Source organism: Symphalangus syndactylus, chromosome 8, assembly GCF_028878055.3.
Source record: "Symphalangus syndactylus isolate Jambi chromosome 8, NHGRI_mSymSyn1-v2.1_pri, whole genome shotgun sequence".
NCBI lineage: Eukaryota > Metazoa > Chordata > Mammalia > Primates > Hylobatidae > Symphalangus > Symphalangus syndactylus.
Genome location: NC_072430.2, coordinates 85755509 through 85776218, shown reverse-complemented (window position 1 = coordinate 85776218; position 20710 = coordinate 85755509). Strand labels below are relative to the sequence as shown.

General features: G+C 36.2%; 1 protein-coding gene and 1 long non-coding RNA gene across 7 annotated transcripts in view; one reads left to right on the top strand and one right to left on the bottom strand.

The window, feature by feature from the left end:
* CERKL (ceramide kinase like) overlaps window positions 1-20710 on the top strand; it is a 131361-nt gene that overhangs the window by 20507 nt on the left and 90144 nt on the right. The window lies entirely within an intron of this gene.
* On the bottom strand, window positions 9209-19520 carry LOC134737410 (uncharacterized). Its single transcript, XR_010122298.1, has 3 exons — window positions 19336-19520; window positions 13668-13882; window positions 9209-9572 (listed from the first exon to the last, which is right to left on the bottom strand). It is a non-coding gene; the product is annotated as an uncharacterized lncRNA (long non-coding RNA).

The following is a 20710-nucleotide window of genomic DNA, read 5'->3' as shown; positions in this document are numbered from 1 at the left end:
GCACAATGTGCAGGTTTGTTACATATGTATCCATGTGCCATGTTGGTTTGCTGTACCCATTAACTCGTCATTTAGCATTAGGTATATCTCCTAATGCTATCCCTCCCCCCTCCCCCACCCCACAACAGTCCCCGGAGTGTGATGTTCCCCTTCCTGTGTCCATGAGTTCTCATTATTCAATTCCCATCTATGAGTGAGAACATGCGGTGTTTGGTTTTTTGTCCTTGCGATAGTTTACTGAGAATGATGATTTCCAGTTTCATCCATGTCCCTACAAAGGACATGAACTCATCATTTTTTTATGGCTGCATAGTATTCCATGGTGTATATGTGCCACATTTTCTTAGTCTATCGTTGTTGGACATTTGGGTTGGTTCCAAGTCTTTGCTATTGTGAATAGTGCCACAATAAGCATACGTGTGCATGTGTCTTTATAGCAGCATGATTTATAGTCCTTTGGGTATATACCCATCAAAAAGTGGGTGAAGGACATGAACAGACACTTCTCAAAAGAAGTCATTTATGCAGCCAAAAAACATATGCAAAAAATGCTCATCATCACTGGCCATCAGAGAAATGCAAATCAAAACCACAATGAGATACCATCTCACACCAGTTAGAATGGCCATCATTAAAAAGTCAGGAAAGCCTGGGTGACAGAGCGAGACTCTGTCTCAAAAAAAAAAAAAAAAAAAAAAAAAAAAAAAAAAAAAAAGTCAGGAAACAACAGGTGCTGGAGAGGATGTGGAGAAATAGGAACACTTTTACACTGTTGGTGGGACTGTAAACTAGTTCAACCATTGTGGAAGTCAGTATGGTGATTCCTCAGGGATCTAGAACTAGAAATACCATTTGGCCAGTCTTATTTCATCTATACTTTACCCACATCCCTTCTTCCCCTGGAATGATTGAAGTAATTCCTAGGCATCATATAATTTCATCTATAAGCATCTCAGCATGTATCTCTAGGAGATAAAGATTTTCTAAAAAATCATATTACTACTCTTCAAATTTAAAATAATCTTTATAGTTTTACATATCCAGTTGGTGTCCAGATTTTCCTGATATTTTCTCTATTTTTTTTAATATGTCAACCTTGAAATGAGGTCCATATTATAGTTGATGGCTATGCCTTTTAAATTTTCTCATCCACAGATTCTTCTTCCTTTTTTTTCCTTTCAATTTATGTTTTGAACAAACTAGTTTGGCCTATAGTTTCTCATAGGCAAGAATAACCTTCAGACTGGGATGCCCATCACTCTGATACCTATAAAGGGGATGAGGCAGGCTGGGGAAGGGAAAGCCTCAGACCATGATCAGATGTCACAAGGCCTTTGCTTACCTAGGGTGAGGACTTGGGAAAAAGATTGCCCATTAGGAGTCCTGCCTTGGGCAAAAGTGGCCAAACTTCAGCTGTGCTGTCACAGGCTGTGGGATGCCTTGGAAATGTAGGACCTCAGCTCCTCTGAAGTTGAGGTGGAGCTTGAGGGTACCAATCCCTGGTGGCCATTATAACAATAACTACACTCATTGCAATGGCATGGCAAGTTCCTCCTCAAAGGTGGATCCTAGCATCCACCATGACCAATGAGGTTTTTTTATTATGATCACTATAAACTGAAGGATTTAAACCTATTAAATATTTTTCAATTCACAGCAATGATTATTTTTACTGATCTTCAAATTGTCACATTTTGGATTTTTAGGCCAATGGGAGCCGCTTCATCTTGACTTCTGAGTTCTTTTGACATTCCCTCAGCTGTCTGATAGCTTCCTTGCTTTCTGGAATGGCAAGATATTCCAGGTTCATCTTGAACATTTCATGCTTGAGATATGGAATCAAGCTCATCATCAGAGGGTCCTGGTTCCTTTTACTGGGTAGTGGTATTAGAGACCACAATTTGACAACTAAGCAACATCATTGCTAAAACTTCTCCTATGTGTACCTTGTTACTTAGGTTTTTCAAAGAACAGAGCTAGAAAATATGTTGAGTTTTTCTGTTTTTTTTTTTTTTTTTTTTTTTTGAGAATGTATCATAGGATTATGCTGATAACTTCCAATTCAAGTGCAGGCCTAAGCTTTTCACATTGTCTCTTTTCTCCTACCCTTAAAGTCCTGATTCCTAACTATAACAACATCATTACTCATTTGCTTTATCCTGCGTTATATAGACACAATAGAGTAACAACACCAACGCTGCCAATCAAAAGTATAATTACTGAAACCCACTTAAGATAGTCCTGCAATTTTTTTTTGTTCATAGAGTGTACACTACTAGGGAGGTGTAGTCAAATTACTATGTTTTAAAGACACTTGGAATAATTCATATCTGTGAAATTATACCCCCAACTTATTTGTTTTTTGTATTATTGTTTCATTTTGCTTTTGATGTTTAGGCATTTCTTTTTTAAAAAACAATTTTATAATTACGTGAAATACTTATATGGTTCCAAAGTCAAATCTACTAAACAAACTATATTCTGGGAAGTATAGCTTTTATCTGTTTCCCTTCTATGCTTTTCTTTCCTTCCTGTAGGTAGGAAAGCTTATTTGTTCCTCAAAGCTCTGGGTTGTTCTTTTATTTTATATAAACCAACATGTGCATATATTCTTTTCATCATGCCCACAGTACCCACCGTCTTAAACACATGTACCATGTATGTGTTTTTCTACCTTGATTTCTTTCTTACTTAACAATATCCCCAGAAGTTCACTGTGTAGCACTTTATATCAGCATCAAAATCCATTATGTACTATCGTTTATCGACCTCTCTGTTAGAGAAATTTGGATTGTTTCTAGTCATTTTTGTTATCACAAATAGTGGTTTAATAAAAAACTTTACTTTCAATTTTTTTTTCAATGTGCTTTTAGGATAGATGCCTAGAAGTGAGATTGTTGAGTCAAAGAATAAATGTGTTAATAATTTTGCTCAATATTACCAAACTCTTTCAAAAGGGTTGTGGAATTTTGCTTTTTAAAATCATTATTGTATAAGGGCATGTATTTCCTGAAAATTTCTCCAGAAAAGCTTATTGCCAAACTTTAAAAAAAAACCTGATACATAATAAATGATATCTCAGCATAGTTTAAATTTGCATTTTTCTTATTAAATCATTCATGTTTTTAGTCTATTCCTCCTAACATTTAGGGAGCACCAATTATGGGGTCTCTAGAAGGTTCCAGGATGCTATGATCAATTTGACTAATTTCTGTCTTAAGATATTCACAATCTTCAGGAAGATATATTGACAAAAGAATAACTACATGATCTATTTTGTGTGCAACTTTGGTAGTACTTACAGAGCATTATAAATGCACATGGAAAAATAGGTAAATGAGAAAATCATTCTCTGTTGGGTGGGCTGAGGGGGAAGTCAGGAAAAGCTACAGAGAGGTTCGAGGGTAAACTTGAATGTGGGCCTTAAAGTATGATTAGGAGTTAGCAAGACAGACAAAGGAGCAAGGAAACCATTCTAGAAAAAGAAAATTTTGAAAAATCTCAAGAAAAGGATGCTTTGGCCTATTTGGAAAATAACATTGTCTTGTTTATGGAGGAGATGACAGTGCTTTGTTTTTAGTCAGTAGTTTATACAGGACTTTGAATAGCATGCAAGGAAGTTGGCATCTCAGCCTGAAAATTGAGGAAGGTGTGACAAAGGCTGGGCATTAGGTGAGATCGAGTATTTCTGTTTTTTTGGTAAATTAGGTAGCAGGATAGATTATAAATGGGCTCCACACTGAGGATCCCAGTGTGATGGCTGATCCAGCAGATCAGGAGGCAGTGGCTGCAAAGCTGGGAGAATGGCGAGGTAAGCCTGGATGCAAGGGATATTGTCAAAGACAGAATTTGGAGGATGTGAGGCTTAAAAGGGAAATAAATAATAGTGATGCTGAGATTTCTAGCTTGGGCAGTGGGATAGATAGTAGACATGGCGCAAATTAATTTTTAAATCAGCAGAATGAGAAGTATCTTATTTGAAATATATTCTACCAGATCTTAGCATCAAATGTGCCAGTGACTAGCAAAATGTGTAAACAGAAGGGAAGTAGCTTGAAAAGTGCACAAACTGGAGAAATTGCTCCTGAAGGACTGTAAGTTGAACCCTTTCAAGCCTAAGATCTGTGTTTCCTATGAGCCCTATGCTGTTTCCTTGTGTATCTTGTTTCTTTTTAGAGGCTACTTAAAAATAATCATAGTTTAAAGCTCTCTATTTTCAGAAAATATTATTCATTAGATGTTAGTAAATAATGTAATCTTCATACATTCATAATATTTCTGCATTATTGGAGTGTAAAAAGTCAGTGAAATAGTCATTTATAAAGATGTCAATTTTTATCTGTGGAAAATAGCTGTTCATACCATTTTAAGCTTAAAAGTTCTGCATTTACTTCTTAAAATATCCATGTCGATATTATTTTGTCTAATACAAGTAATTAATATTTACCCCAAATTAAGCTTTTAAGTTTACTAAATGTTACAAACATAATTCAAAGCACTGTTTAGTGTCCATCTGTGCAGGAAAAATAAGATCAATACAATTGAGCAGCTGTTAGCATGTATTGGTTTCCTTATATTTTAAGTGTGTTTTCATGTTTTGAAGGTGTAAAGGGATGACAGTATGTTTTGTTGTGGTTTTCATCATACAGATAAAAACTTATTACAGTTGAAATCTTGGTGAACATAATACATTTTAAAATTTCCATTCCTCACCCGTTTATCTAGATATTTAGACACAGTAAAATAAATAACATGGATACATTTTTGTCATGTGATTTATGTTTTTTAAAAAGTAGAAACAAATTTCTCTAAGTTATTTTTATTTTTTAAATTTAGCATTTTTCATATTTGAGGAAAAAAACATTATGTCTTGGTACCCTAGCTTCTGAACTAAAAACACATCTGTCATTTTACAGGTTGTTTTAATGTTTTTCATTGGGATCAACCTACTCTGGAAATATCTCATGGGTGAGCTTTATTTTTATGAAATGTTCTTGGCACTTGAAGACCTTCGTAGGTACATGCCAGACTCATCTTGCGTCCAGTTCTTCTGCATGGAAAATATGTGCATTGAAATTCTAAGTGCCTTTTCAAATTTGACCTTCCTAGAGAATAATATGAGTCCCAACAATTAGGAAAACTATGGAATGCCTTTTGGCCTTTACTTTTCAAAGATTTTCAGTCAGTAATATTTAATTAGCATTCATTGTGTACATTGTACACTTTCGTGGATATGGCTAGTTCCAAAGGAATATTCTAGAAGATCTCAGCCTTCTGCTATTGAAGGTGATAATACACTACTAAGTTGTGTGTTGCTTTACATTAAAATAATGTTGCAGCAGTTACTTATTGCTTAACTAGTGGGTATAGGACATCAGGTTGAAATAATTGATTTTGAAGTGAAGAATTCTTGTTTATATCTTAAACTAACCAAGTGTGTTCATTAACTTTGAGAATAACAATGATCTTTCCATTATTCTTGAGTAGACTGGATAAATCAGAAAACCCATGTTAGAGGTCCTTGTAAAAACTTCAGTCTTATTTGGTAAGTCCCTTTATAAGAGTTTCAATAAAATCAGGTACATTTAAACTCTGAAAATTCTACATACTGTCTATCATGTTCAATTTACTGTTAAACAATACTATGCACTGGAAAAAATTTTTTTCACCTTAATGAAACCACTGGTCATTACTGCTGCTATTGATGCTCTTTTGTCTGCACATACTGTTGCAACATAATGTGTTGTGCATTTGATACGGATATTATCATATTGCCATAAGGAGCTGCTATTATTTTAGACACCAACTGATTCCATGATAGTGTCAGATTTCTTTAACATATGCTTATGTTTTTGTACAAATGACCCCAAGAAACATCTGCTAGTTTTGTGGTGGTATCTACTGTTTCTTTTTTAGAATTTGACCTGTCAGTCACTTTTTAACGTGAATCTACAGTATTTGAGTTGTATTCCTTTCTAGTTTTTATGCTATTGATATTAACAAAATTGAGTCAGTTTTATGGCATAATTCAGAAAGAAACTGAAGTTGTTTATGGATGTTATTTTAAAAATGCCCTTTTCACAATTGTGCGTTTAAATTTTTGTCATTGATTGACACTTTAAAATTGAAAAGTGCCCTTTTAATGGATCCTTTAGGTTCCAAAATCTTAAGTTGAAAATTTCTGTCTATTGGTCCTGAAATTACTCTCTGAATTTGATAAGTATGTAGTAGTTGTGGTGTATCCTTGGTCAGTTTATATCCTGTGCTAATTGCTAATCTTACTTAGTTTCTTCGATGCGTGTGTGAAGACAGGCAAAGAAAAAGGAAGTGGAATTTCTATAAAACTGTGAAATCTTTATGGAGACTAGAGAAATTTCTAAATAAAAGAAGGCACTCATTCTGTTGTAGTTAGGATCCCTTCTTTTACTTGCTTTTCATGATCTTGACTGAGAAGCCACAATTGAGATTTCCATTGCCCAATGCCTTCTCTTCTACTTTTCTTTTTGTTTCTCTTACATTTTTAAAGACAGCTATTTATTCAAAAACACGAACTTTTATTTATTGGACTTAAACCTGGAACATCAACAAAACAAAGAACAAACAAAACTACCTTTCCAACTTTATTTTATTAGAGGATGCTATCAATACAATTTTGTATTACGTTCACACTTGATACCAAACCTAAACCCAAGAAAGTGTGTCCTGTGTTACAGCATATCCCTCTGTTTAAGATAATAACTTGAACAATTTACTTTTATTTTCTACTCATCTGCTTTCTGTGCATCAGCTGTTGTCCTCTCTCAGCCTAGAAGCATGTCATCATTTACATCTCTGTGCTCATTCAGTCATCCTTGCTGCTCTTAGTCCCCTTTTTGTCCCTTGGGTGACTTATGTCATTAGGACAACCTTCTGTCCCCACTTGGCTGAAACTGAGCTAAGGCCCTTGCCAGTTGCATTAGGTGTGGCACCTTTCATGGCTCAGTTTGGGCCTCTGTGATATCTGTGTGCCTTCTACTCCAAACTCCATTCTGCCGGTGGTGGCGGAGTGACTGGAAGCTTTAGTTTCAGTGACAAAACCCAAGCGTGGCTTTGCTGAGTGTCTAAGTAGCTTTCATTTAGGCCTGAAATAGGAGAGTCAGGCGCCTCTGTGTCCCTTGAGAAAGAGAGATTTCCCTCAGCTCTCTGAGCCCAGCACTCAACCATTTAAGTGAGCTGGTTAGTATAATTTCCCTAAATTGTGGTTTAGTTTCCCTATGAGTAGGACTGGAGTAGGACCAAGTAAGGAAAGTCCCTAGTGACCTTTCTGCCTCCTGAGGAGCAGGCCATTTACTTTCAGTTGTAGCTTCCCATCTGTCTGTCCCCACTACCCCATCCAAGGCCCTGGAGGAGCCACAGGATGAGGGAGGAGATTCATGGAAAAGCGCCTTCAGGTACTGGGTATGTCTGGAGTAACATTTAAAGTTTAAAAGACTATTTAACAATTTTCCTCTGATACTTATTACTGCCTATACTTGTTTGGTTTTAGTACAGTAAGTTTTGCCTATCGTGGAGGTGAAGAAAATAGAAATATTCCCATTAACTTTGTATGGTGCTTGGTATGATATCCTGAACAGGTACACCCATAATTGTTTACTTGATGTTCTTTTTAATAAGTCAATTATATCATCGGAAATTGAAGAATAGCAAAGTTAATTTGTTTAATCATTCCATGGGAACTCTTGCATGCTTGTTCACTAGAGGAACATTGGGTTTCTCCCTTAAAGGACAAGGCTTTGTTTTGTTTTTAATAAGACACACTCTTTATAATTAAAACAAAATCCCAGTGTTAAGGGATTACTGTTTTAAATAATTGGATTTCTTTCCTTTGTTTCTCTGATTCCTCTATATGAGAAAAAAATCTAATGGTGTCTTAGGATAATAAATATTTCTAGATTAAAAAGTTCTCTTAACCACTGAAATTTAATAATACTTCTCAAAGTTTAGGGATGATATAGAATGTAATGTAAGGTTGAGAATTTTAGATTTGGCAAAGGCAAACATACAAAAACTAGTGAAAAACAACAAACTGGAAATACTTTTAAAATAGTGATGTATTTATCTTTGCAATAAATTATTCAGAAATATAAATAAACTCACTGTTTACATAGTTTTATTTAAATTTGTACTCAAAATACTAAATTTAGTACTATATATTTTCTTCTTTCAGATAAATGCTTTCCTGAAAATGGTATTTTAATATCTACAGATGGTTGAGTTTAACAAAATGGTTGGGGTAAAAATGACATAGGGAAAAGCAAAATGTGACAGCCCAGCTCTGTTACCTTTAGAGAAACTCTCAGAATAAACTCTATTCCCATTTCCTTCTCTTTCCCCTTTCCATACTCGAGAGCCCTTTTCTGAGACTCTTAAGTCATGTGTGGGCCTTGGAGAGGATAAATAGCAGGGTGGGTGGTAAAAGGGGAGAGTGCTTTGCTTGAGGCAAAGTTTTCCTCCATATGGGACCTTCCTCAAGCCCTCCCTTCAAACCCTTTAAATGAGAGCATGAGCTCCTAGGACAGAGGTCACATGGAAAGCGGCATTAGCACGAAGGGGGGTGGTATGGAGGGGTGTAAGATGCAAAAAGCAGCATTAGCATGGGGGAAGGTGGGGTGGAGGGGTGTAAAGGCAATGAGATGTGAAGTGGTTAAAGGGCCATTTTTCTAGTTGGCCTCTGGGCTTTGATGAACCTTTTCCAGTGTACCTGTTTCTCCACTTAGTCCTGGGCTAATCTTGACTCTTAACTTTCCAAGTGTATAGCTATGCTGATTTCTCCTGGGTTTGGAAGCTCTGAGAAGCGCTAGTTCTAGTTCAATCACAAGACTTTTAAAGAACCAGAAAAATAAAACAATTTTTAAGAAAGTAATAAAAAAAAAAGACTTTTAAAGAACCAATGAAAACCTGGGAGTAAAAATATTGAAGACTTGAGAAATTTTCGTCTTTTCCCTTCAAGTGGGCAGCATGAGAAATTCTTGTAAATGGTGCTTTCAAATCTTACACAAGGTTCTCAGTTACCTTCATTTGTACTCCCTAGACCGTATTGCATCCCTTGTTATCTTGACTAATTCCCACCTAAAATAATTCAATGGCCTCCCAATATAATCTGGCATTCCAATTAATAAGCTAAGAAATTATTTGGTTTTTCTCTCATTTGCATTAAATATTCTTCAGTGCCCACATTTGGAAATATTGGAACACAGAAATGAAAAAAGATACAATCAGTTTCTCTGCTTGCCATGTTTTCCTTGATATGGCAATACGACAACAGGTTCCCCTTTGAAGAAAATTCAGAGATGCTAAAATAGAAATTAAAACTGAAGATAAGTCAAGGAAGGATAGTGTAGGAGTCTGCTACGGCTGCCATAGCAAAATACTACAGCCCAGGAGGCTTGAACAGAAATTTATCTTCTCACAGTTCTTGAGGCTGGAAGTCCAAGATCAAGGTACCATTGGGGTTGGTTTCTGAAGAGGGTTCTCTTCCTGGCTTTCAGGTGGCCACCTTCATACAGCATCCTCACGTGGCCTTTTCTCTTTGCCTGCATGGATAGAGATCTCTGGTGTCTTCCTTGTAAGAACACCAGTCCTATTGGATTAGGACCCTATGCTATGACCTCTTTTAACCTAATTATCCTATTTAAGGCCCTGTCTCCAAATATAGTCACTCTGGGGGTTAGGGCTTCAACATATTTTAGGGGAACACAAGTCAGTCCATAACAGGTGATTTGCTATAGTTCTCCTTTACTGAATCTTTTCCAACCTTGAGAGTGGGTTTTGGCCAGGTGTGGTGGCTCACACCTGTAATCCCAGCACTTTGGGAGGCCAGGGAAGGTAGATTGCCTAAGCCCAGAAGTTCAAGATCAGCCTGGGCAACATGGTAAAACCCCAACTCTGGGGTGGGGGCAGGGGGAGTGGGGGAATTAGCTGGGCTTGGTGGTGTTCACCTGTAGTCCCACCTACTCAAGAGGCTGAGGCTGAGGCTGGAGGATCGCTACAGCCCAGGAGGCAGAGGTCACAATGAGCACCTGGGTTACAGAGTGAGAACGTGTCTCAAAGAAAAAAAAAAAAGTAGGTTTTATTCTTCCCCTTAAATTCCTATTAATAGTGAGGTGAGGCTTCCTGTGGTTTTTTTTTTTTTTTTTTTCAAGACAATGGTTAAGGTGTGATTACTTAAAAATGATATATAACACCAAGAAATAAAGAATTGTTAAGTGAGAAGGAACATATTAAAATGGCTTGGAAAGATGGGTAATTTTTTACATTTTAAGTAGGTTTTCTCAACCCTTACTCTGTGGAACTTGGTCAATCTAATCAGTCTAAATGTAGCACAAATAATAATCTTAGTTATATGGACAGGAGAAATAGCAGTAGTAGCTCTCAAAGATAGTGAAATACATCTGAATCTCACTAACGATGTCATGAATTTGCTTGTTTTAAAGTTTTCTGAAAGTCTGAATTCATAATTGAGATTTTTTTTTTTGCCTATGACTACTAATGTTTGAGGAGAGAGTAGTGTCAGAATCCCCCCCCCCCGTTTATTACATGTTTATTTCATATTTGGTACTGAAATCAGTGTTCATTTTGTGTCTTCCTGATAAATCTTGCCAATAAGTAATTACCTTCCATGTTGAAAGTTCTTAGGATTATCAGGTTGCTGGGGGCAACCTTAAAAGGCCATGCAGAAAATTGACTTAGGTGGCTATTACCCTACTTTATTCAAGTCTAAGCATTTACTTTCCTACTACAGTCAGAATACTGACCTACATTTAAAAGTGCAACACTGCCCTGTTATCTAAATCCATTGTGTTCCTGAGAGGAAATACCAGAAAAGAGGGCACCAATATTATTTTTCTGCTGTTCTTGATCATAAGTGATTACCTTTTTTTTTGGTTAGGCATTCTGCTTCTGAAAGATAACTGAGGTCGAAGTTAGTAGAACTAAGATTCTTATATAAAATCATAGGAAAGATAATTTTCAGGATTATTGAATCATATTGAAAAATGATATAATCATGTTAAAAGATGATAAGGACTAAAATGAGTTAATTCAATTTGGAAATAGTTAAATTAGAATTTGCTTCTGTTTTTGATGGATACTGCTTTTTGAAAAATCTTCTGAGTATTTAAGCTTTTACTACTCTAGTCATTCTCCCTAAAGTAGACATAGAAGCGTGTTCTTATCTTGATTTGGTAAGGCTCTGAAAATGCAAAGCAACAGATGTTGTACCCAGCATAATTATATGTATCCTGGAAACACATCTTTACTGAGTGGGATTTGTTCTTGGGGAAACAAAAATTTGGCAAACAAAGGGCATTAACTTGCTGATCTCAGCAGTAATTACTTGTGTTAGATTATAATAATCTTGTGTAGGTGGTAACTGCATGCATATATTACAACATATAATTCTAAAATACGTACATTAAAAGGAAAATGAACTTGCCTAAACTTTAGCTCGTGTATCCCCTTGAAGAGCAGAAAAGATCTCAATTTCATTATTTGAAAGTTCTTTGAACAGCTGTTTGGAAGAGGTTTCCAGGATTCCAAATCCTAATATGTATATTGATACTGAGGCTTTGGACTAATCTTTGGGGGTTACTGCCTTTTTTTATGCCCACTGAAAATAGAGCATTTCAAACAAATGAACTGATCTCTGATCTTTAAGCATGTCAGCAGCTCTTTGAAACAAATCCATAGTTATTTGTACCCATGACTGTATTAAAACAGTGCTTTCTGTATTATCTCTTCCATTCCAAGGCCATTTTAAAACACCCTCTTTCTCCTCTCCCAGTGGGTAAAGTAAGGCAGAGCTGCTTAGGACTGGGTTATGGAGAATTATCTGGAGGTCAGTTTGAGAACCACTCTGCAAACTATTTCTTAAATAAGCAGCTACACAGTTGCCCTTACAAAAATTTCTGAAGTTGGTGGTGTTGCGTTTTGCAGTCTGAAGCTTAAATAAGAGTTTGTCAGTGGTCATGGTCTAAATAGCCGGTTACTACCAAGGTCATCTAATTTTTTTTTAACACACAAAAATATTCTGAACACAAATGAAACCTTCAGGACAAGACATTTATGCTTTGAGAATATTCTTAAATGATTCCTGTCATGTATCTTATTTTACATATCTTAATGATCAGCATGTATTTTTTGTTGGTGATGATCTTATAAATGTGCTATCACCTAGTTTCTAATTCCTAACAGCTCCTTCATCAGTAGAATATTGCTGTAGCACAGTTTTGCCATCTGTTAAGAAAAGACGGTGACTAATAAGAGTGGCACATTTCAGGGCTGGTGTGCTGTCGCAACATCTAGTGTTTTAGTACTGAGGACAGTGATGTATGCAGTGTTCCTTACAGCCATGGAGTGTGGGAATGTTTTCCTCTTCGGCAAAGTCTGTGTATTTCCACAGCTGAACTCTCAGGATCCAAAGGAAAACCACAAGGTGATGAAACCAGATGACTGTGATCAAATTTCTATTCCCCACTACATGATTATTAGTTTTCATCAAAAGAAATACTCATCCTATCCTGGGTTGGAATTGGTAAAGAATTTTGCATTGTGACTAGGACACATAAAAGTTTTTAGGATGAGTACAAATGGAATTTGATAGATTTCCCCAAAATGTTTGGAAAAAGATTTATTCCTCCCTAGGAACAGCAAGAGTAGCAGCATCACATGAGGCAACTCCTGGTAATTTTTTCTTCTTCCTCTTATTTCAATGATATCTTTTCATTATTTTCTGTATCTCTCAATTTCTATTTTTCTCCTCCTAATGTATCCTGTAAATTTCTTAGTAGAACCTTTGTACCAATGAGGGTTTCCTAGTTTGCTTTAGGAGGCACTCAGGATGCCCCCTTTTGTAAGGCAGTAAATTGAAAATAAGAATTTGGTGAAGGTCCTCATGACGGTTAGTTTCCATTCTCCATTGTACCAAACTGCTACAGGGAAAGAACCATATTTAATCAACCTCAAATCCTCAATATTTAGGTCAGAAAACACTTGGCATAGAAGAGACACTCAAATTTTGCAGCTAAATAGATTATTGATAGAAAACGTTTCTTGCCTCTACAAGCAATATGAAACCAATACGATCTCTAAATATCTTCAGACTATTAGGGGCAAATACTGTATTATAAGAATAATTCTTCAAAAAGGAAAAATCCAGCTACTCTCATATCACCTCTCTATGTTGAAAGCTAGGGAAGATAAACTGGCTTCCAGCCAATGAGAGTCCATGTGGACCTAGTGCTGGCTGGAGATCCCTGGTCCAAAGGCAAGAGCCAGATGCTGGTTGTCTGCTGAAAATCAGAAGATGCCCTCTCTGGTAGTAAGGCCAGTGACTCATCCCCGCATCTTTTATCCTCTTCTGATTTGTATAAGGATCTCTCCTTTTTCCCCCGGTACGCACTCTCAAGAATTGCTTTCCTTTTTAACGTGATCATAACAAAATGTATCAAACAGTACCTTGATTTCCTTTCTGAGGAATTTAGGGAGCGTATTTACTTTGTCAGACTCATTAGAGGTTTGGCTTCTTGGTAGGGTTCTTAAATGGACAACATGTTTGGGTGATTTGGGAGAGAATAGGAGAAGCCAGTCCCCTCTGATAGAGCAAACCTGAGGAGCTGTGGTTGACCTACCTGCTAACTGTCCTGTACAATTAGGCGTGTGGCATCAGTGGGTGACTGACCAGAGCCACCATCTCAATGGCGGCTGTTCTTTCCTTCCTGTGCCTTCTCAGATCTCTTTTTTGTTCTTGTTACTCCACTACGTTGGTTTTTCTTGAGTTTTTTTCAAGCAAATATCGCTATTCACTTCTACTGCAGTTCCTCTATTGTTTGCTTTTTCTCTTAGTCTTCATTGTTTTCCATCTTGAACATTCAGAGATCCATCAAAAAAAGTAAAATAACAGGAAAGGAGAGGTAAACACCAGTCAAATGAAGTATTATAATAGTATATTACTATACTTTTTAAAGTAATTGAAGGGTGGTTTTTGGAGTCAGAATATCTGTTAGAATTTGGAATTTGCCACTCTTGAGACTGGGGCGAGCTATTTAAACTCTAAGCTTATCTGTCCCTCCTCACAATCTGTAAAATGGGATCATAATAATGGCATCCAGTTTATGGTGTAGTGAGCATTCAGTGACACAATGAATCTAAACTTATTTGCACTACATAGAACAGAATTTTTGTCTATTAAACAATATAGTATTTTAGGCATGGAAGAAACTTTGGATTAAATTGAATATTTATCATTTTTCTTACCACAGGGTAAGTTTCTGTTTTGTTTGCCCCTGTTTCTCTAACTCCTAGAATAGTTTCCAGCACATAGAGATTCAACAAATGTTTGTTGAATGAATGAATGCATCTATTCTAATCCTCTTGTTTTAGGAATGACCCATCAGGCTGAAAAGTGAAAGCATTTCCCTCAAGATTGGTGACAGAGTTGGGGACTAAATCTAAGGCTTTCTCTTCCTACACCAGTGTCCTTTCTGGGAACACGAAACCATTTTCTCAATATTATGATAAATAAATTTATCATATTTATTTATATAGTAAATTGGTAGGAAGCTGTGTGGTAGTATAAGAGGATAAACTTTGATAATGAGGTATACTTGCTATCAAATTCTAACATTCTCATTTAAAACATAGCATACCATTTATCTTCTACATTTTCATATGTAAAGTGAGGTGATTTCTACCTTATAGAACTGTCGTGAGGATTAACTGAACTAATCTTTGTAGAGCACCTGGTCCCATTTTTTTTTTTTTTTGGCTCACCGCACGCCCCAAATTTCTAGCTAGATAACTTATACATTCACTTTGTTTTTCATTCCTTCTTGAATCTCCTGTGGTCAGACTTGACCCCTGTCACTCTACAGCTCACTCGTCAAGGTCAGTCCTCATCTGACTTGACCTATTAAGAGTCTGACAAGTAGTCACATATGCTCCTTGATACAACTTTCTTCACCTACCTTCTTGGATGTCATTCTTTTTGTTCTCCTCCTACCCCACTGGGCTGCTTTTTCCCAGTCTCCATTCTTGGGTATTCTCACTTTCCCATGTCTGTCCTCTGACTTCTTATTGTCTCTGTTTCTGTTCTTTCCCTGGTTGGACGTTCTCTAGTTTCTGGCTTCAAATACTATCTAAATGTTCATGTCTTTCAAATTTACATCTCTAGTCTAGACCTCTCCTCTGAATTCCAGTTTTATAAATCTTCTACTTAAATATTAGAGGTCTAATAAACTTCTCAAACTTATGTTCTACAACAAATTCCACATTTTCTCCTGCAACCTCTAAATATGTACCTCCTATAGATTTTCCCATTTCAGTAAGTGGGAACTTCATTATTCTGATTGTCCAAACCAAAAACACTTGGAGACCTGCTACATTCCACTCTTTGTCTTTCATTCTACATCCAACCCATCAACAAATCCTGTTGCCTCTTCCTTTGAAATATATCCACGTTTGAGCAGCATCGTTGTCACCACTTGGTATTATACACTCTCATTTCTCACCTGGAGTATTTTATTTCTCATCTGGAGTAGTGTCTGTCCAACCATGTCCCTCATCAGTCTGTTCTCCATGTAGCAATTTTGTTTTTGTTTTAAGATCGGGTCTTACTTTCGCCTTGGCTGGAATGCAGTGATGATCATAACTCGCTGTAGCCTTTAATTCCTGGGCTCAAGTGATCCTCTTGCCTTAGCTTCTCCAGTAGCTAGGACTACAGGCACACAACCACACTTGACTAATTTTTTTTTTTTTTTAACTTTTACTAGAGATGGGGTCTCCCTTTGCTGCCCAGTCTAGTCTTGAACTCCTGGCCTGAAGTAATCCTTCGGCCAGCCTCCCAAAGTGTTGAGATTATAGGCATGAGCCACCATGCCTGGCCCAGATTAATTTTAAAGTGTACATTAGAGCACATCGTTCTTCTGCATGTTCAGCATAAAATCCAGTGTCCTTAATGTAGTCTATATTACCCCACGTGGGCTACTTGTGCCTGAGCCCTCTACTCTTGTGTCTTAGCCCTCTCCTGCTTTCTTACTAGCACCAGCCACATCTTACCGTTCCTTGAACACACCAAGTATGCATTTGTCACAGGACCTTGATGTTTACTGTTCCCTTTGCCCAGAAACCCTTCGAACCAGCTATGTGTTAAAATTCAGATATTTACTGATTTTAGAGAGCTAAAATGGGGTATATATAATATATTACATAACACTCACAGCTGGTTTGTGGTAGCGTTTCATAATTAAACAATATTTCTGAATGAAACATTAAGAATGCCCATGCTAAGAGGGATGAGTAAAGACTCAAATCTCATTATCAGTTCAGCTGCAGAATGAGGTCAGCCCAGGATTTGCTGCCAAATGACTTAAGAAAAAAGTTTTTGGAGCTTTGGGGATTTCAGAATTGCAGATGAGAGATTCTAGACCTGTACCTACACAGCATGCTCCCTTATTTTGTTCCAGTCTTTGTTCAACGATTATTTATTGGGTAGTTAAGGAAGATCTCTGTCTAAAAGGCTTCTCTGTGTAGAACAAGACTGGCATGTGGAGTTTCCAATTAACGATATTGAAAGAGTGAAGCTCAAATCATTTTTCACTCAAATACATACTATTTAGAAGACAGTGGCCAGTTTAAGAATAATCATTATTGGAAACAAAGTACTATTTGATTAGGGATAGTTAACACAAACATTTATTAGTATTAGGGATATGTGAAATACTTAATGGATGAGTCATGTGCTGATATAAAACCCATTATCCATTTTAGTTCCTGGTAGCCTAACTGGTTGAACTCTGTTTTATTGATCTGTTATTGATTTGGCCTGTAACTTCAAGTTACATTTTAATGTAATTTCATCCTTTTCTGATCACCTTGTGTCTTCAAGCATTTTTAAGCAGTTGATAGATAGTTGAAAGATATTATCACTATTTCAATCTACTTAAAATTTTTACTACATTCATTTTAAGTATCACTTATGGAACTAATCGAAAATACAAGATAGTGAAAAACTTTTGTGAGGATCACCTGAAATTTTAGCATTCACTTTCCTTACATAGAGGAACTTAGTCTCTCTAAAGAATTATGAGTAATAAAGTGTCATAATGATATTTGTCTTAGTTTTGGTTAAGTGTACTCCACAGGAGAAAGTTAGGCATGAGCAGGAATTATTGTAGTCCCACATTCTCAAACAGTTCTACAGTAAGAAAGACTTTATTTCTAGAAATCATTTTCCTCCTCTTTAGAGCTTTGGGACCATAATTGTATTTAAATTGCTAATCTGTTTTAAGGAATTGTAATAAATTGTTTAACATTTATATTCAATCAACTTTGTAATTTGTATAAATTTTTCAGGGTAACATTTGAACAATTTTTAAGAAAATGGGAAATATAGAAGTATTCTTAGTTCTACTATATTTTAAAAAGATGACATCTGATCTACTGACTGAAATCCTTCAATCATTTTTGTTTTTCTCCCCAAGATTAGATAGAATGGATGTGATTTTATTTTTTAATTTGCATTATGGAGAGTACTTTTTTGGGGGTAATGAAATATATAAAATACATGAAATATATTTCAATAATGAAATAAATGAAAAAGACTTCATTTATTTTGTTAGTGATACTTCAGTTGCATAAGAAAATGTTCTTTTAAATATAAGTGGTCATTTGTGTGCAGCCTTAAAGTTAGCAAACATGCCTTTGAGTAGTCACTATTTTTGAAGGTCTTTATATCTGATTGCAATGGCTTATATTCAATAGTACTCCTACTAAATGAAATAAAAATGGATGCCTCTTCTGCCACAGAGGCACAGGTGGACATCTTGGTAGCAAGCCCCATGCGGTGTGACACATGGCACAGCCCAACATGGGGGCAAAGAGCATGCGGCTTGAGCTAGGAGTCATTTTATGGCTACTTTGCTGTAGATTTGTGTTTTTCTGTGGAACAGCCATTATTGAAGACATTTATATAGTATGATGTTTGTTTTTCATTAAATGCTTATTATGATTTCTTAAAAATAGTCAAGACTTGATTAGCAGAACCTATTTAGAAGCCAGAGTTCCCCTGCTCCACCCCTCGCTATCTATATAAATGATATTTTTGACTCTGTCCTTTATAATGTTGGCACCCTGTGCATATTAGATGTAATCAGGGCTGAAAGGAAACTTGAATCCATCTGGAAGCAATAAACTTTTCTAAAAGACTGCACAGTGTTATTTAATCCTGTGACTTCTTACTGTGAGTGAAATTAAGGTTTGATGCAGTTGTGTCACATCGTATTGATATCAAATTTATCTTTCTAAAAAAAAAACTGACAGTATTACAGCATAGAGGAGAAGATGGCTTGCTGTAATCCTGTAAGCTATTTTACATTGATTACATGCTACATAATGTACCTAAGTATATAAAATACTTGATCTAGAATGTTTAAGTTTTCTCTAAAATTTTCTCATCAGATAATACTTTCTCAACTTCACCTTTAATTTTGGCTTATCATAGTACTAACTATGCGGTAGTAATTGTGTTATGATGAAGGACATGGAGAAGAAATTATTATTTTAAAACTATTATAAAGTGGAGACACACTTGTATAATTACCATCTATGTAGAATGCCAAGGTATAATCATTTAGCTTATTTTAGTATCAGACTCTTTGAATCAATTTAAGTCTTTTTCAATGAAATTGACTTCCTCTAATTTCTACTCCAAAATGGTTAAAATTTTGTTTTACTTCAAATACGTTGGTAGGGTATCATATTTCATGTGACTAGGAGCCTAAACTATATCAGCTGACTGGCATAATTTGTGAAGTATATGTGTGTTTATTAAAATTTAAAGTTTTTATTAAGACTTACAATTTTAGTAAGACTTAAATTTTTTCCTTACATTTTGAGTAAGTCCAACTGAAAATAACTTAGAGACTTAGGAAATTTGACTACATTTTATAAGTAATTTCCTTGTAATTTTTCTTTCTTGTGGAAACAATTCTTATTGATTTACTTAACTATCTTTTTTCAATGGCAAAAATGAAAACCAAATATATTTGTCGACTATATTCTTTTAATTGTGGAAATGAAAGGTTCATATCCCCCATTTGCCTAGCATATTAAAAATAAACATGACCTTTGTCTTGAATGTTGTTTTTAAAAATCAAACCATGATAAGCTATATTAAAATTGCTTATCACCTTCCCTTTGTCTCCAGTAAGTCTGGGCCTAAAAATACTCATCATACGAATAAATAAAGTTTTACAAATACTTTTTAGAACATCTTGAATTATATGTGTGTTTGAAGCTTACTTTTGGATGTTCGGTCAACAAGGCTTCTGACAGTTTCTTTTTATCTTCTCTCTATTCCCTGCCACTGTGCACCCCAAAGTGATCCCTGACCACAGTGGTCCCATTGCTGGCATCAGGAAGCTAGACTGAGGAGTTCAGGTATCCTAGAGGCTGTTAGGTGAATCTCTTCTACCTCTTTCCTGGTCCTAGGACCAGTCTTCAAGTAAAAATAACAATTACTTTAATCTCTCAGGTAAAGGTTCTTCTCCCTTCCAGCAACACAGATCTCCTGTGACGAGTTCAAATACTCTGAACTTTCAACAGTTGTTCTGAATACTTTTTTGTCATCTTATGATCAAATAATGAGAGCATTGAGCCGATAACTGAATGGGCATGTTATAAAAGTCAGACTTTTAGTGTTTCTAAGTAGCAGAACCCTTTGGTTAATTTAGAGGTCTGTGCGATATCCTCACCATGACTGCTGGGAAGTAATGGGATCTGACCTGCAGAGGTACTGCATTGGCTGACAGTAATGACAAAGGTGAGAGCAAAGTACGTATGACTATCCTTGAGGTCCTCTGGAAAAAAAGAGTATTAGTCAGTTGAACTATGAGATGTAAGTGCCTTTACCAATAAGGAAGCCCATGCCCAGACATAATCCTTACACCCTGGCAGCAGAAACCATCATTGTGGTTTAGATCTCATCCTGTTCCTACAGTCCAGCAAGTTCAGGCCACAAAAGGTTTAAGTACTTTTTCCTTTGTTCTCGTAGCAACAGTTGCCCATGGAGGTTCAGTTACACTAATATTAACATTTTAATATACACAAAGAAGTGCCTGGAATGTAGTAGGTATTCAAACTTGTTAAATGAAAGAAGCAAACTTTCGGACTTACCTTGAACTACTACAGTTTTATTCTTTCTCTAACCCCTCCCACTACCACCATCTTAAAACCACCATTTAATTAGTATTTTATAACAAGTTATTAAAGGCTTTCAAAGACCTTTGAGCCTTCACCCTCTGGTAAGTTAATAACTTCTGATATGCGATTAAATGTCAGCTGAGTAGTAGTGGGCCTTAAGAGTTCAGAGGGACTGAGAAATGAAGGTTATTGTTTAGAAGAGTGGCTCAGTGTGCTTCGACAGTTGGTTAATATTTGAAAAGACTGGAGTCAAGAAGGCCTTCCATGTGCTAGGAAATGAAGGAGCAAAGGTCCAGAGGTGGAAATGTATACAGTGTGATTAAGGGATTTTCTGATTGATAGTAAATACAGTCAATAAAAAACTTTTATTGGAAGCCTAGCCTGTGTTTGAAGCATTAAGCTAGGTGCTGGGATACAGAGTTTAGAGATGAAGATAATGATGAAGATATTGTTGAAGTGAATTGCTGAGAAGCTA